The sequence below is a fragment of the Oryctolagus cuniculus genome, chromosome 1, assembly GCF_051225735.1.
Source record: "Oryctolagus cuniculus isolate XC-2025 breed Fujian yellow rabbit chromosome 1, ASM5122573v1, whole genome shotgun sequence".
Taxonomy (NCBI): domain Eukaryota; kingdom Metazoa; phylum Chordata; class Mammalia; order Lagomorpha; family Leporidae; genus Oryctolagus; species Oryctolagus cuniculus.
In genome coordinates this window covers 64988256-65005435 of record NC_142867.1, presented here as the reverse complement: position 1 = coordinate 65005435, position 17180 = coordinate 64988256, and the positions used below count along the sequence as shown (strand labels likewise).

The window sequence follows — 17180 nt, the reverse complement described above, 5'->3', positions numbered from 1 at the left end:
ACACAAGGGGGTGAGGCCCCTGTGGCTCCTGGAGGCCCAGTTGATGCACCCAAGGACTGAAGCAGCAGGATTCACCCCAGATGAAACTAGCAGAAGAACTTCCCGGGAGAGCCCAGCCCAAAGTACTGACCCACAGAACCGTGAGCAGAACCAAACCTGACTGCTTTTTGCTGCATCTGCTGTGAGAAGGGAGCCTGCTCTTAGCAATCAGATCACGGACATTCTAGAAAGTGCCAACATCCATTGAAGGAGCCCAAGGCTACAGCGGAGGGGCTCCAGTCCCATCAATGCAGAACGCAGCCTCCTTGAAAAGAGAAAGAGGTTCCGGCTGGCAGATGGTGGGGAGATAGGACTCAGCAGCCACCATGTGCTCGTGTGCTCGTGGGCGGGACGCGGCCCATGGGGTTACCCTGGGTTAGCAGAGGAGGTCTGTGTCCGCTCACTGCCCCCATGCGGGGTCGGCTGCTCGGGAGAATGGGCCTCTTACTGAGAATGAAATTTCCTTCGTGAGAAATACACTGCAGGGCTCCAGCGAAGCCAGGTGCTACTCGTGCAGCAAGCTCAGAAAGATGAGCTAACCCTGGAAGGAAATGACGCTGACCTGTCTCGGATCTGACTGCTTCGATCCAGCAGGCAGAGAAAGTTACAGACAAGGATGTCGTGAGACTTTAGGGTGGGCAGACCACGGGCTGCAGAAATACGGACCCAGGTTTAAGTCTAATCTGTGGTATTCTAATAATGCAGTACAAGAGCTACTGATAGGGGCTGGCGCTGTGGCGCAGTGGGTTAACGCCCTGGCCTGAAGCTCCAGCATCCCATAGGGGCGCCAGTTCGAGACCCGGCTGCTCCACTTCCTGTCCAGTTCTCTGCTATGGCCTGGAAAAGCAGCAGAGGATGGTCCAAGTCCTTGGGCCCCTGCATCTGTGTGGGAGACCTGGAGGAGGCTCCTGACTCCTGGCTTGGGATCGCCGCAGCTCCAGCCGTTGCAGCCAACTGGGGAGTGAACCATCGGATGGAAGATCTCTCTCTCTCTCTCTGCCTCTGCTCTCTCTGTGTAACTCTGACTTTCAAGTAAAATAAATAAATCTTTTAAAAAAAGAGCTACCTATATATAAAAAAAATCCAAATGCAAACCTGACTGCTTTAAGCCACAACCATTCTTTTTTCTTCTTGGAGTAGCCTCCTCTACAGTAGTAGACAGCTGTTCACTGAGTGGCTGGAGGGCAGGTATCGGAGAATTTTAATTCATCCTTTTGTGTCATTTACATTTTGAGCTTTGTAAATGTTTTGTTTATGAATTCTTCTGTAAAAAAAAAACTTGTGCCACATTCAGTGCATAAAATAGATCTCAGAGTCGGCACTGTGGAATAGTGGGCTAAGCCTCCACCTGTGGCGCTGGTTCTAGTCTCAGCTGCTCCACTTCCGATCCAGCTCTCTGCTGTGGCCTGGGAAAGCAGTAGAAGATGGCCCAAGTCCTTGGGCCCCAGCACCCACTTGGGACACCCAGAAGAAACTCCTGGCTTCTGGCTTCAGATCACCGCAGCTCTGGCTGTTGTGGCCATTTGGGGAGTGAAACAGTGGATGGAAGACATTTCTTTCCCTTTCTTTCTGTAACTCTACCTCTTAAGTAAATAAAATTTTTAGAAAATCTCTTTTAACATAAAGTGTGTGATTTTAAAAAGATTTATTTATTTATCATTTGAAAAGCAGATATACAGAGAAGCAGAGACAGGTCTTCCATCCATTGGTTCACTCCCCAGATGGCCACAATGGCTGGCGCTGAGCTGATCCAAAGTCAGGAGCTTCTTCCGGGTCTCCCACATGGGTGCAGGGGCCCAAGGACTTGGGCCATCTTCTACTGCTTTCCTAGGCCATAGCAGAGAGCTGGATCGGAAGAGGAGCTGTCAGGACTTGAACCCGGTGCCCATATGGGATGCCAGCACCACAGACAGAGGCTTTACCCACTATGCCACAGTGCTGGCCCTATGTGTGCAATTTTTAAATGATCCCTCATTACTATTGATTTTTAGCCTTTTCTTGAAGCACAGCATAACTTCTAGAAAGTACAGAAATCCCAGTACAGTTTAATCCATTTTCACTAAGTAAACGACATACTTGTGAGACTAGTGTCCAGACCGGGAGGCCACCACCAGTCTCCCTCAAGTCCATTCATAGCTTCTACCACAAGGAATGTACATACATATATATGTATATAAAGTACATGTTTCATACATGCTTACATATAAGTGCATGCTTACATATAAGCAGTTGTTTTATGTTTACAGAAAATTCATTGCTTTTCACCCCCAAGGAGTCTATTTGAGCAAGTATTTAAAGAATGTCATTTTAGGGCTCGGTGCTGTGGCTCACTTGGCTAATCCTCAGCTTGCAGTGCAGGCATCCCATATGGGCACCAGGTTCTAGTCCCGGTTGTCCCTCTTCCAGTCCAGCTCTCTGCTGTGGCCCGGGAGTACAGTGGAGGATGGCCCAAGTGCTTGGGCCCTGCACCCCATGGGAGACCAGGAGAAGCACCTGGCTCCTGGCTTCAGATCGGCACAGCACCCGCTGCAGTGGCCATTTTGGGGGGTGAACCAACGGAAGGAAGACCTTTCTCTCTGTCTCTCTCACTCTCTGTAACTCTGTCAAATAAATAAATAAAAAATCTTAAAAAAAAAGAATGTCGTTTTAGAGGCACATCACATTATTTGTCTTCACCAGAGTGCCCTTCTGCTCTCACAGGATAAAAATATCTCAGAGCTGTTCTGGTTGAAGCCAAACCCTGATTACTGGTGAGAGGTGTGACTGCCCCCCCTGGTGGCCGTATTTGGCTACTGCATGCAGGCCAGGCGGTCTGCTTCTCGGGACAAGGACTTGTCGGATGCTTTGGCCATGGTGAGGCACTAGATGAAGTGGGCAGCACTGTGGGCTGGCACTTACAGCAACTCTGCTAGCTGAGTGACCTCCCAGCTCCCAGCCAGGGCGGCACCTGTAGAGCTCCCCATGGCAGGTGGATGGTTTCTGTTGATTCCTGTTTCCCCACAGGGAGGGGATGGGTTGGGGTGGGGGGGCGGTGAGGAGGCAAAGCTTCCTCTGAGGACCTGTCAGCTACTAAGGATAGTGGCCTTGACGGTCACAGGACAGAGCATCTGGAGGGACCTTGGGTGTCTGTGTGCCTGAAGTCTTCAGGGTCAGCTTCCTTCTCTCAGATCCCGTGGGAGGTGGCCCACGTGGTTGGATGGCCACGTCATAGGCTGTGAACCCAGCGTGGACAGGTGCAAAGAGAGAGACAGAGACGCTGAGTGTGGAGAAAGGCCTCAGCGAACCTGACGTGAAGCGATTCTTGTTTTTGAAAGCTCACTCTCTCGGGAGCGGGAAGGGGCTGGTGATATCTTGCCACTGATGCCTGGCAGATAAAGGCCTAAGGGAAAGGGACCCCCCGAGGCAGGTGCACCTCTTGCTCTGCAGACCTGGCCTCTCCCTACAGCTGAAGTCTGCGTGCATCCTGAGGGCTAGTTGCCTTGGGTGGATACTGACATAGGTCGGTTTTCCTGTAAGTCTTCCCTGCCATCTCCACCTCAAGGCTCGGTCTCTGCGACTCTTTCTTATGCAAAGCGATTATGGGATGCGTGCACCCTGCATCTTGTCTGTTACGCAGGGGGCAGCAGAGCAGACAAGTTGTGCCCGAGCAACTCCTGGAACCCTCATTACCCCTACTGTTCCTTGGCTGAGATGGAGAAAGGACATATTTTACTGACAGGAGTGACAGGAAGAGGAACTTTTTGCGTGGGCAGGGAGGGAGAGGGAAAGCCATGTGACCGCGTTGCCCAGGGAAGCTCCTGAGGAGGGGAAGGGGCCTTGTTGGAAGGAGGAGTCCCCAGGAGCTGTCGCTGGCACCAAATGGGTCCACTGGGCCAAGGCTGAGCCAGGCCGGCCGTTTGCACAGATGAAATGGACCTCGAAGGCCATCCCAATATCTCACCCCACATGTGAACAAAACCTGTGCTGGCTGTGACCAAGTTTCCCTAACTCAGAGTGAGTCGCACCGTAGGGGTTTGAAACCTCCCTGAACAGGAAGTTAGTGGACAGTTCTTGGATGGACTCAGTGGCTTGGCGTGTCATCCGGGATCTCCCCTCAGCCACCCTCTTCGGTGCCATCTTCCCTGAGGGCTGCTGAAGACCCAGTATCACATCATTGCCTGACAATGTCCAAAATCTGAAAGGGAATATCAACAGAGCTCCTCACCCACCTGTCCTTCCTCCTCCTCCTCTTTCTCCTCCTTCTCGTATTTATTTTTAAAGATTTATTTATTTGACAGAGTTAGAGAGAGAGGGGTGTCTTCTATCTGCTGATTTACTCCCCAAATGGCCACAACAGCTGGGACTGGGCCAGGTCAAAGCCAGGAGATTCATCTGGGTCTCCCACGTGGGTGTCAGGGGCCCAAATGCTTGGGCCATTCTCTGCTGCTTTCCCAGGCCATTAGCAGAAAATTAGATCAGAAATGGAGCAGCCAGGTCTCAAATAGGTACCCATATGGGATGCACAATACTGGCCCCCCCCCCCTTTTTTTTTTTAATAGGTAGGGAAATCTTTCTTAAAATCCTGCCTCTCAGGGCTGGTGCTGTGGCATAGCGGGTAAAGTCATGCCTGCAAAGCTGGCATCCCATATGGGCTGACTGCTTCACTTCCAACCCAGCTCCCTGCTAATGGCCTGGAAAGCAGCAGAAGATGGTCCAAGAGCTTGGGCCTCTGCACCCATATGGGAGACTCAGGAGAAGTTCCTGGCTCCTGGCTTCAGCCTGGGCTAGCCCTGGCTGTTGTGGTCATTTGGGGAGTGAACCAGTGGTCTCTTCCTCTCTTTCTAACTTTGCCTCTCAAATAAATAAATCTTAAAAAAAAAAAAAATCCTGCTCCACCCCCTGACTTCCCATTTGTGACACTGGTCAGAATTCAGGAGCACGCAGGCTCCACCCTGGGACATGTGCATCCCATTAGAGAGTGCCTGGGGTCAAGTCCTGCCTCAACTTCCAGCTCCGGCTTCCTGCTAGTCTGCAATGGGAGGCAGCAGGGGATGACGCAAGAAGTTGGGTCCCTGCTCCCCATGGAGGAGACCCAGCTTGAATTCTAGGCTTCTGTTTTGGGGCTGACTTGGCCCCTGCTATTTGTATTTGGAGGATGAACCAGCAGATGGAAGAGCTCTCTCTTTCAAATAAATAAATAAATAAATAAATTCTTATTTTTAAATGTGCTCCTTTTTTTTAAGAAAACTTTCATTTAATAAATATAAATTTTGAAAGTACAACTTTTGGATTATAGCAGTTTTTCTCCCCATAACCACCCTCCCACCTGCAAACCATCCCATTTCTCACTTCCTCTCCCATCCATTCTTCATCAAGGTTCATTTTTTTTTTTTTTAAGATTTATTTATTTGAAAGTCAGAGTTACACAGAGAGAGGAGAGGCAGAGAGAGAGAGAGGTCTTCCATCTGATGGTTCACTCCCCAGATGGCCGCAACGGCCGGAGCTGCGCTGATCCAAAGCCAGGAGCCAGGATCTTTGTCCAGGTCTCCCACATGAGTGCAGGGGTCCAACGACTTGGGCCATCTTCCACTGCTTTCCCAGGCCATAGCAGAGAGCTGGATGGGAAGAGGAGCAGCTGGGACTAGAATTGGCGCCCATACGTGGCTTCAGGCCAGGGTGTTAACCTGCTGCGCCACAGTGCTGGCCCCACAAGGTTCATTTTCAATTATCTTTATATACAGAAGATCAACTTAGTATATACTAAGCAAAGATTTCAACAAATTGCACCCACACAGACACACAAAGTATAAAGTACTGTTTGAATACTGGTTTTACCGTTAATTTGCATAGTACAACACATTAAGGTCCTACATGGGGAATAAGTGCACAGTGACTCCTGTTGTTGATTTAACAATTGACACTCTTATTTAAGATGTCAGTAATCACCCGAGGCTCTTGTCATGGCTGCCAAGGCTATGGAAGCCTCTTGAGTTAAATGTGCTCTTTACCCTGCAAGGTAGTAGGGCGACTTTTTTTTTTTTTTTTTTAAGATTTATTTATTTGAAAGTCAGAGTTAGACACACAGAGGGGGAGGGGAGAGAGAGAGAGAGAGAAGGAGGGAGAGGGAGGGAGAGGGAAAGAGTGGAAGGGAGAGGGAGGGAGAGGGAGGGAGAGAGAGAGAGGTCTTCCATCCGATGGTTCATTCTCCATTTGGCCACGGCGGCCGGAGCTGTGACAATCTGGAGCCAGGAGCTTCTTCCTGGTCTCCCATGCTGGTGCAGGGGCCCAAGGACTTGGGCCATCTTCCACTGCTTTCCCAGGCCATAGCAGAGAGCTGGATTGGAAGTGGAGAGCCAGGACTTGAACCGGCACCCATATGGGATTGCTGGCACTGCAGGCGGCTTTACCCACTGTGGCACAGTGCTGGCCCCTACATTTTTTTTTTTTAAGATTTATTTATTTACTTGAAAGGCAGAGTTAGAGAGGCAGAGAGAGAGGACTTCCATCCATTGGTTCACTCCCCAAATGACTGTAATGGCTGGAGCTGGGCCGATCCAAAGCCAGGAGCTGGGAGGAGCTTCTTCCAGGTCTCCCACACTAGTGCAGGGACCCAGGGACTTGGACTATATTCTACTGCTTTCCCAGGCCATAGCAAAGAGCTGGAGCAGCTGGGACTTGAACCGGCACCCATATGGGATGCTGGCACCGCAGGCAGCGGCTTCACCTGCTATGCCAGAGCTCCAGCCCCAATGGGAGCATTTTGATTGTAATGGTGGTTACTTAGGATAAATACATTTGTCAAAATTCAATAAACTAAGCATCTTAAATCAGTGCTGTTTATTGCATGTAGATTATCTACCAAGTGGATGTTAAAAAAAAAAAAAAAAGAAAAAAAAAAAGGACCTGCTTCATTAAGTTAAAAAAAAAAAGACTTCCAGGGTTAGTGGTTGATGTAGCAACTGTGGAGTTCTCCCCAAACCAGTTTTGCATGATTTGAGCTGATGTTCCTGGCAGCAATCCTGGTTCTCCAGGCCTCTTGTTGATTCTACAAGCTCCCCAATAGCCTTTTTTTTTTTTTTTTTTAAGATTTATTTATTTGAGAGGTGGAGTTACAGAGAGAGAGGTCTTCCATTTGCTGGTTCACTCCCCAAACGGCCACAACAGCTGCAGCTGGGCCAATCTGAAGCCAGGAGCCAGGAGCTTCTTGCAGGCCTCCCACACGGGTGCAGGGGCGCAGGCATTTATGCCATTTTCCACTGCTTTCGCAGGCCATAGCAGAGAGCTGGATTGGAAGAGGAGCAGCCAGAACATGAGTCGGCGCCCATATGGAAATGGGTGCCGCAAGCAGAGGCTTAATCTACACCACAGAGCCAGCTCCATTTTTTTAAAATATATCAGGTTTGTTGATATCTAAGTCTTATATTACACAATTCACCCACTTGCAGTGCACAGTTCAATGTTTGTGATACATTCAGAGGTGAGCAACCATCACCATTGTGAATTGAGAACTTAGCAGCACCTCTGAAAGAAGCCCCGCCCTCTTCACAGCCACTTCCCATCTGCCGCATCCCCTGGACCACTTTCCTAGGATTCCCAGGACAGCTCAGAGCCAACACAGGCTGCGTGGCTTAACACAGGAGAGATTGATCCCCTTGGAGTTCTGGCGGCTGCGAGTCCACTGTTGGGGTGCTCACAGCGGCCGGCTCTCTGCAGGCTCCATGGGAGAATCTGTGCCGGGACTTCCTCTTGGCCTCTTGAGTTGCTGACAATCCTTGGTGCTTCTGCTGGCAGACACATCACTCCAAGCTCTGCGTGTCTCTGTGGCGTTCTCTGTGTGCATGTCTGTGTCCCTACTTATAAGAACATCAGTCAGGTTAAAGACTCCCCCTGCCATCAGAGGCTCTTATCTTAATCTACAACTCGATCAATGCCTACCTCCAAAGATCCCATTTCCAAGGAAGCTCACCTCCACAGGTACCAGGGGTTAGGACTTTAACATATCTTGTAGGGGACACGATTCAACCTATAACCCCCAACCCCAAACCACAGGCAACCACTAAGCTAGCTTCTATATTCATGGCTCCTCCTACTCTGGGTATTTCCTCTTTTGTGATTGGCTCATTTTCAAGGCTTCCCAGGTTGTGACATGAGGTCGCATTCCATTGTATGCGCACCTACATTTTGTTTATTTATGCATCAGCCCATGCATAGTTGTGCTGTTTCCACTTTTTGGCTATTGTAAAAAGTAGTGCTGTGAACATTCACGTGTAAGGTTTTGTGTAGACATATGTTTTCATTTCTGTAGTGTATATATGTATATCTAGGAGTAGAATTGTTGGGTTATATGAGAACTTTAGGTTTAACTTTTTGAGGAACTATTAGGCTCTTTTCCAGAGTGGTTGGACCATTTTACATTTCCATCAGCCATGTATTGGGGATCCTTTTTTTTTTTTTTTTTTTTTTTTTTTTTAAGTCAGGACTGGTGGTGTGGTAAAGCAGGTTAAGCCCTGCTTGGTATGCCCAAAGCTCATATCGGAGTGCTGGTTGGCATCTTGGCTGTTCCACTTGCAATGCAGCTTCCTGCTAATGTGCCTGAGAAGGCAGCAGAGGATAACCCAAGTGCTTGAGGCCCCCATGCCCCATTGTGGAGTGCCTGATTTCTGGCTTCAGCTTGGCCCAGCCCAGCTGTCGCAGCCATTTGGGGAGTTAACCAGCTGATGAAGATCTTTCACTCTCTCTGTGGGTCACTCTTCATTTTAAGGAAGAAAATAAATGAATTTTTAAAAAGATAGACAGGTATAAACAGACCAAGAGATGGACCTCCCATCTGCTGGTTCACTCCTCAAATGCCTACAACAGCCAGGACTGGGCCAGACAAAAGCCAGGAGCCTGGGGCTCCATCCAGGTCTCCCCCGTGGAGGGTAGGGGTCCATGTACTTGAGCCATCATCTGCTGCCTTCCTGGATGCTTTAGCAGGAAGCTGGATTCAAACTGGCACTTTGACATAGGATACTAGTGTCCCAAGCAGTGGTTTACCCTGCTATACCACACCTGTCCCACATAGTTTTTTTTTTTTTTTTTAAGATTCATTTATTTATTTGAAAGGCAGAGTTATTAGAGAAGGAGAGACAGAGAGGGAAAGATAGATCTTCCATCTGCTGGTTCTTTCTCCAAATGGCCACAATAGCCAGGGTTGGACCAGGCTGAAGCCAGGAGCTTCTTCTGGATCTCCCATGTGGGTGCATAGGCCCAAGTACTTGGGCCATCTTCTACTTCTTTCCCAGGTGCATTAGCAGGGAGCTGGATGAAAAGTGGAGCAACCAAGCTGGCGTCGCAGCTCACTAGGCTAATCCTCCGCCTTGCGGCGCCGGCACACCGGGTTCTAGTCCCGGTCGGGGCGCCGGATTCTGTCCCAGTTGCCCCTCTTCCAGGCCAGCTCTCTGCTGTGGCCCGGGAGTGCAGTGGAGGATGGCCCAAGTGCTTGGGCCCTGCACCCCATGGGAGACCAGGATAAGCACCTGGCTCCTGCCATCGGATCAGCGCGGTGCGCCGGCTGCAGCGTGCCGGCCGCAGCGGCCATTAGAGGGTGAACCAATGGCAAAAGAAGACCTCTCTCTCTCTCTCTCTCTCTCTCTCTCTCTCTCTCTCACTGTCGACTCTGCCTGTCAAAAAAAAAGTGGAGCAACCAAGACGAACTGTTGTCAGTATCAGATCCTGGCATTGCAGGTAGTGGCTTAACCCACTATGCCATAATGCCGGCCCACATAGTTTTTTCATAATATATTTTTCCAACAAAATTTTTGAAGATCCCTCAATGCATGGATTTTGAAAAATTTTTTCACCCAAATAAACTTTTCTTTTTTTCCACTTTATTCAAAAGGTGGAGAGACAGATTGAGAGAGACCTTCCATCCTCTGGTTCATTCCCCAGAAGCCCTCAGCAGCCACGGCTGGGCCTCCCACTTCTGAGGCAGAGCCTTAGGTGCTGGAGCCATCATTTGCTAACTCCTAGGGTGCACATTAGCAGGAGGCTGTATTGGAAGAGGAACCAGGACTCGTACCACGTGCTTCAGTATGGGGTGTGGACACCCCAAGCAGTGACTTAACTGCTGTGCCAAAATCCCACTCCCTTTTTTAAAAAAGATTTATTTGAGGCCGGCGCCGCGGCTCACTAGGCTAATCCTCCGCCTAGCGGCGCCGGCACACCGGGTTCTAGTCCCGGTCGGGGCGCCGGATTCTGTCCTGGTTGCCCCTCTTCCAGGCCAGCTCTCTGCTGTGGCCAGGGAGTGCAGTGGAGGATGGCCCAAGTGCTTGGGCCCTGCACCCCATGGGAGACCAGGAAAAGCACCTGGCTCCTGGCTCCTGCCATCGGATCAGCGCGGTGCGCCGGCCGCAGCGCGCCAGCCGCGGCGGCCATTGGAGGGTGAACCAACTGCAAAAGGAAGACCTTTCTCTCTGTCTCTCTCTCTCACTGTCCACTCTGCCTGTCAAAAAAAAAAAAAAAGATTTATTTGAAAGGTAGAATTATACAGAGAGAAATCTTCCATCTGTTGGTTCAGTTCCCAGATAGCCTCAATAGGAGCTGGGCTGGTCTGAAGCTAGGATCAAGGAGCTTCCTCTGGGTCTCCCACATGGGTGCAGGGGTCCAAGCACTTGGGCCATCTGCTGCTGCTGTCCTAGGCGCATTAGTAGGGAGCTGGATTGGAAGTGGAACAGCCAGGACTCGAACCAGTGCCCATATAGGATGCTGACACCACAGGCAGCAGCTTTACCTACTATGCCACAACACTGGCCCTCAAAATAAGCTTTTAAAAATTTATTTATTTGTAAGGCAGAAGGGTGGAGAGAGAGAGGGAAATTCCATTCATTAGTTCACTCCCTAAATGGTCACAATAGCCAGAGCTGGGCCAGGCCAAAGCCAGGAGCCAGGAACTCAATCCTGGTCTCCCACTTGAGTGGCAGGAACCCGTACTTGAACTATCATTTGCTACCTCTTAGGGTGCACATTAGCAGAGGAGCTGGGACTAGAGCCAGCACTATGGTACAGAATGCTGGTGTTACAACCAGTGGCTTAATCCACTGCACCAAGGGCTGGCCACAGTCACATGGTTTTTCTGTCATGAATTTGGAAGTGGCAGTTGGCTGTAGCCAAGATCGTGTGGCCAGGGCTGCAGTCACCTGTAATATTGACACAGAACTTGCTTATTGGCAGGCGGTCACACAATGAAGTGGTTGGCCTCCCCCAGGGCCGGTGATATAAGAGCCAATGACCTGGGAAAGCAGTGGAGGATGGCCCAAGTGCTTGGGCCCCTGCACCTGCATGGGAGACCAGAAGCTCCTAGCTCCTGGCTTTGGATTGGCACAGCTCTGGCCATGGCGGCCATTTGGGGAGTGAACCAATGGAAGGAAGACCTTTCTCTCTGTCTCTCGCTCTCATTGTCTGTAACTCTACCTGACAAATAAATAAAAATCTTAAAAAAAAAAAAAGTCAATGAGACAGAAGCCACAGTACTTCCTACTGCCTGGAAGTCACACTCTGTGAGAGGTGTGAACACCAGGAGGTGAGAGGAGTTGGTCTTAGAGCCCGGCTAGGCTAGCATGATCTGATCTCTGGACCCCAAGTGGTTTCCATCTTTCCAATGTAAAAGGCTCTCATGCCTTTCCAAAGCCCTTGAAAGTCTCATCTGGTTGCAGAATCAGCTTGAGATTTGGGATTTCTTCTTAGTCAAGTTCAGTTGCGAATGAGGCTCCTATGGAATATCAAGTACAGTTCTGCTTTATCTGCACCTGCAGAGAGAGATGGTCCTCTCCACAGTACATCTGCTCACCAAACTCAAGGTGGTGGGACAGGCAAAGGACAAACCCTGAAGGCACTCCCATTCAACAAGAGCGAGTAGAGGCTCAGAGGAGGCACCAGTCCATCGTGATCAGGAAACCAAGCCGAGCACACACTGATTCAGCAATCTAGCAGTTCCATGGTTCAGACCCAATTGGGGATAATTCTTTCCTCTGAGTCATCCTTCCCTTTTTCATGTTTGCAGCTAAGTAGTTTTCTCAGCTTGTTTCTTGCTTGGACAAGTTTAGGAGTCTAAAGCATTCTTTTAATTTTATGTTGTTTCTGTCCCTTTCAAATATAGGCATTTGAGTGTATGACACATTGGTTTCTATGAGAGTCTTTGAATTAACCAGGGTTCTCCAGAGAACTCCAGCACCAAGATGGTGTGTGTGTGTGTGTGTGTGTGTGTGTGTGTCTTATCTGTGGTCTCACTTCTGTCACTCCACTTACCAGTGGTCAACAAGGATCCAACATATCACATAGAAAATCCCAGCATGTGGAGAGAGCCCATGTTCATATAATTTGTATTGCAGTATATTGTTACAATATTCATTTTCATTATTAATGTTGCTAAACTCTTAGTGGTCCTAATTAATAAACTAACTTAGTTTTGTGGTATGTAGGGTTAGGTACATACCAGGGTACTAGGTTTCAGGAGTCCGCTGGGGGTCCTGGAGCAGCCTCTGCAGGTACGGGGGAGAACTGCATTCATTTATTATGAGAACTTGGCTCTTGTGATTCTGGAGGCTGGGAAGCCTAAGACCTGCCCTCGCAAGCTGGACAGCCGAGAACGGTGGGTGTGCAGCCCGAGTGCACCTGGAGGCCAGACAAGCGGGAGTGCAGACGGTGGAAGCTCCAGTCTGAACCTCTAGAGAGACCCAGAGAGCCGGGGCTGCAGTCTGAGTCCACAGGTGGGGAAAACCCACCCCCAGCTGTGGCTGTCAGGCGGGAGTTCCTTCTCGCTCAGCCATTTTGTGCTACCCCCAGCTGTGTGGGCTTGGACAAAGCCCATCCACGTGAGGGGGGGCCGTCTGCTTTCCTCAGTCCTGCGGGTTCAAATGTTCGTCTCACCCAGTGATACCCTCACAGGCACAGCCAGAGCAGTGTGGAGCCAAATGTCCGGACCCTCTAGAGCCACGTGGTGTGGGCACATGAGGTGGACCACTGCAGAAGGCAGCAGGGAATTGCGACATTGTTGTTCCTTAGACTTGGGGCCCGGCCTCTCTCAGAGGGGAATGGACACATCTGTAGCTGCAGCGGCAGACTTTGCCACACCTCTCTCTTTCTGACTGACAGACTATGCAAAAAAAAAAAAAAAAAAAACCCACAAAAAAAACCGAGGCCGGCGCCGTGGCTCACTAGGCTAATCCTCCGCCTTGCAGCGCCAGCACACCGGGTTCTAGTCACGGTGGGGGCGCCGGATTCTGTCCCGGTTGCCCCTCTTCCAGGCCAGCTCTCTGCTGTGGCCAGGGAGTGCAGTGGAGGATGGCCCAGGTGCTTGGGCCCTGCACCCCATGGGAGACCAGGAAAAGCACCTGGCTCCTGGCTCCTGCCATCGGATCAGCGCAGTGCGCCGGCCGCAGCGCGCTGGCCGCGGCGGCCATTGGAGGGTGAACCAACGGCAAAGGAAGACCTTTCTCTCTGTCTCTCTCTCTCACTGTCCACTCTGCCTGTAAAAAAAAAAAAAAACGGGAAGGACAAAGAAGATGCGAAGCTTGTTGAGCATAGGGGTCCTCACTAACACAAGTAGAACACAATTTCTTGTCAGGTGCATATGGAATATTTGCTGATAGGCGAGGCCATGATGCAAATCTCCCAAAATGACAAGGAAATCCTACACAATGTGATCAGTGCCCATAGTGGGATCATGCTAGTCATCAAAAGTGAAAAGAAAACCAGACAATCTCAATGTTTGGAAATAAAGCCGTATACTATTAAATAACCCATAAATCAAAAAGTAAAGCACATGGAAATGTTAAAATATTTGAAGTGATTGATAATGAAAACATGATATGCCAAAACTTGCGAGAAGAGGCTTTAAATGCTATGTTGGAAGGGAAATACAGCTGGAATCAATGACCTAAAAAATCTGTCTCAAATAGTTAGGAAAAATAGGAATTCAGTGTAAATAAAGTAGAAGGATGAAAATGCCAGAAGAACCTCATAAAATATAAAGCAAAGATATGAAAGAGTTATTAAAAGTTGTTTATCTGATAAGACTACTAAAGCTGATAAACTGACAAGACTGTCGAAAGAAAGGAAAGAGGAGTGAATGAAAAGACCCTCACTACAGGTCCTAAAAAGACAGTGAGAGGCTAGTCTCAACAGTTACATCCTAGAAAAGCACAGCCTACCAGAACCGACACAAGCACAAACAGGAAAAGTGTGGAGTCCTGTTTTTATATTTATTTATTTGAAAAGTAGAGTTACAGAGAGATGGAGAGGCAGATATAGACAGGGGAGAGAGAGAATCTTCCATCCACTGGTTCACTCCCCAAATGCTCCCATGGACAGGGCTGAGCCAAGCCCAAGTCAAGAGCCAGGAACTTCATCTGGGTCTCCCTCGTGGGTGTAGTGGCTCAAGCACCTGGACCATCCTCAACTGCCTCCCCAGGCACATTAGCAGGGTGCTGGATCAGAAGTGCAGCAGCCAGGATTCAAATTGGCATCTGTATACAGGGATGATAGCCCATACAGATAGCTGCTTAATCCGCTGTGCCACAGCACTGCCGCCCCTCCCCTCCCCCTTTTTGTTTTTAGGATTTATTTTGTTTATTTGAAAGGCAAGTTAGAGAAGGAAAATAAGTCTTACATCTACTGGTTCACTCCCCCAAATGGCTGCAATGGCCATGGCTGGGCCAAGCCGAAACTAGGAGTCAGGAGCTTCATCTGGGTCTCCCACATGGGTGCAGGGGCACAGGGACTTGGGCCTTCCTCCACTGCTTTCCCAAGTGCATTAGCAGGGAGCTGGATCAGAAGTGGAGCAGCCAGGGTCAGTGCATAGTAGGCTAAGCTTCTGTCTGCAGTGCCTGCATCCTGTGTGGGTACTGGTTCATGTTTCAGTTGCTCCACTTCTGATCCAGCTCTCTGCTATTGCCTGGGAAAGCAGCAGAAGATGGCCTAAATGCTTGGGCCCCTGCACCCATGTGGGAGATCTGAAAGCAGCTCCTGCTCCTGGCTTCAGACAGGCCCAGCTTCTGCCATTGTGGCCACTTGGGGAGTGTTTCCCTCTCCCTCTCCCCCTCCCTGAGATGCATTGATAGCTCATTGATTTGGTGCCTTTCTAATTTCTTGATGTAAGCACCAATTGCTATTAACTTTCCTCTTAACACTGCTTTTGCTGTATCCCATAAGTTTTTTTTTTTTCTTTTTGGAAGTTGTTTTATTTACAATGCCAACTTTTAAAAGATCACTCAATTTAACTGGACAATAAACTAGGCAGCAATCACTCTGCGAGAAGAGAGGAAGCCCCAAATGCCACTTTCTATCGAGGACCCACAGTTCAGTTTTATTCAGAGCAAAGTAAACAGGAACTTTCAATCATACTAGAAGAAACTCGGGTTTGGAATCTGTACTCAAACTACACATGCAGTGAGGACAATATTCTGCTAAAACAAATGATTTGCTGCTGCATTTGTCTACGTTTGCCTAATATTAACAATTATAAACAGAGCAGTGCAACTAGTATTTGGAACAATCCTTACAGTGTTACAGTGTCAGGCACAACGTTTCACTTCTCTTCACACCACTGGTTCTCTTTGCTTACCTGGGCTTCTTCTTCTTCAGTAAAGTCATTCTTAATGTTGAAGGTCTTGCGAATCTCCTCAGGAGTCTTCCCCTTGATCATATTGGCAACAGTCTTGCACATAACGTCCAGCAAACCTTTGATGTCTGAGTAGTTTGCAGCCAGAATAAGCTCAAAAAGTGTTCCTTGGTCAACTTTCAGGAATCCCTGGTCCCAAACAGGGATATCATCTATTCGCTTTTCTTTGTTCTCATCGTCTTCAGGAGGAGGAGGGTCATCCTTGTGGTGGGTGCACCACTGAATGACCTTTTTTAATATTGCTACATTAACATTTGGTAGAGGAACCGGGTCATCGTCTCCTTCATCATCCATCCCCAAATCTTCCAACATGGTCTTGATAGTCACAGACTGTTTGGCAATTTCTACATCAACTTCAAAAATCTCTCCATCAGAACTCTGCAACTTTATTGAAGGCATGGTGTTCGGGTTTGAGGAGCCGGCGGGCCGGAGGCTGACGAGAGAGGGGCGGCGTCAATGCAAGGAGAAGAGAAAGGCGGACGACAAGGCCACTCCATAAGTTTTGATATGTTGTATTGTTGTCTTCGTTCATTTCCAGAAAGTTTTTATTTCTTCAATTACTCCCCCAATTGGCCGAAACAGCCAGAGCTGCACTGATCCGAAACCAGAAGTCAGAGCTTCTTCTGGGACTTCCACATGGGTGCAGGGGTCAATCTCTTGGGCCATCTTTCCCAGGCCATAGCAGAGAGCTGGGCTGGAAGAGGAGCAGCCAGGTCTCAGACCGGCACCCACATGGGAGGTTAGCACTTCAGGCCATGGCTCTAACCCACTGTGCCACAGTGCCAGCCCCAATAAATAAATCTTAAAAAAAAAAAAAAAAGAATCTCTAGAACATATGCAAACACGTGGAGACTGAACAACATGCTCCTGAATGAATAGTGGGTCATTGAAGAAATAAAAACTTTCTGGAAATGAATGAAGACAACAGTATAACATATCAAAACTTACGGGATACAGCAAAAGCAGTGTTAAGAGGAAAGTTAATAGCAATTGGTGCTTACATCAAGAAATTAGAAAGGCACCAAATAAATGAGCTATCAATGCATCTCAGGGAGAGGGAGAGGGAGAGGCGGTGGCTTTACCCATTACTCCACAATGCCAGCCCCTAGAGATTCTTGAGTTGTTGATTTCCAGCTTCATTTCATTGTGGTCCAAGAAGATGCATGGTACTATTTCATTTTTTTTGAATTTGCTGAGACTTGCTTTATGGCCTAGCATGTGATCTATCCTAGAGAAAGTTCCTTGCATAGGTGAGAAGAATATGTATTCTGCAACTGTAGGATGAAAAGTTCTGTAGATATCAGTTAGGTCCATTTGATCTATAGTGTCAATTAACTCTGTTGTTTCCTTGCAGATTTTCTGTCTGGTTGATCTGTCCATTGCTAAAAATGGGGTATTGAAATTCCCCATTACTATTGTATTGGAGTCTATGTCTCCCTCTAGATCCATTAACATTTCTTTTAAATATCCTGGTGACATGTAATTAGGTGCATATATATTTGTG

The 17180-nt window shown here is 48.7% G+C and overlaps 1 pseudogene across 1 annotated transcript; it reads right to left on the bottom strand.

Annotated features, from left to right (window-relative positions):
* Positions 1-15334: 15334 nt before the first annotated feature.
* On the bottom strand, positions 15335-16175 carry LOC100340043 (S-phase kinase-associated protein 1 pseudogene; annotated as a pseudogene). The gene has a single exon (XR_016218957.1). The product of XR_016218957.1 is annotated as an S-phase kinase-associated protein 1 pseudogene (transcript).
* Positions 16176-17180: the final 1005 nt, after the last annotated feature.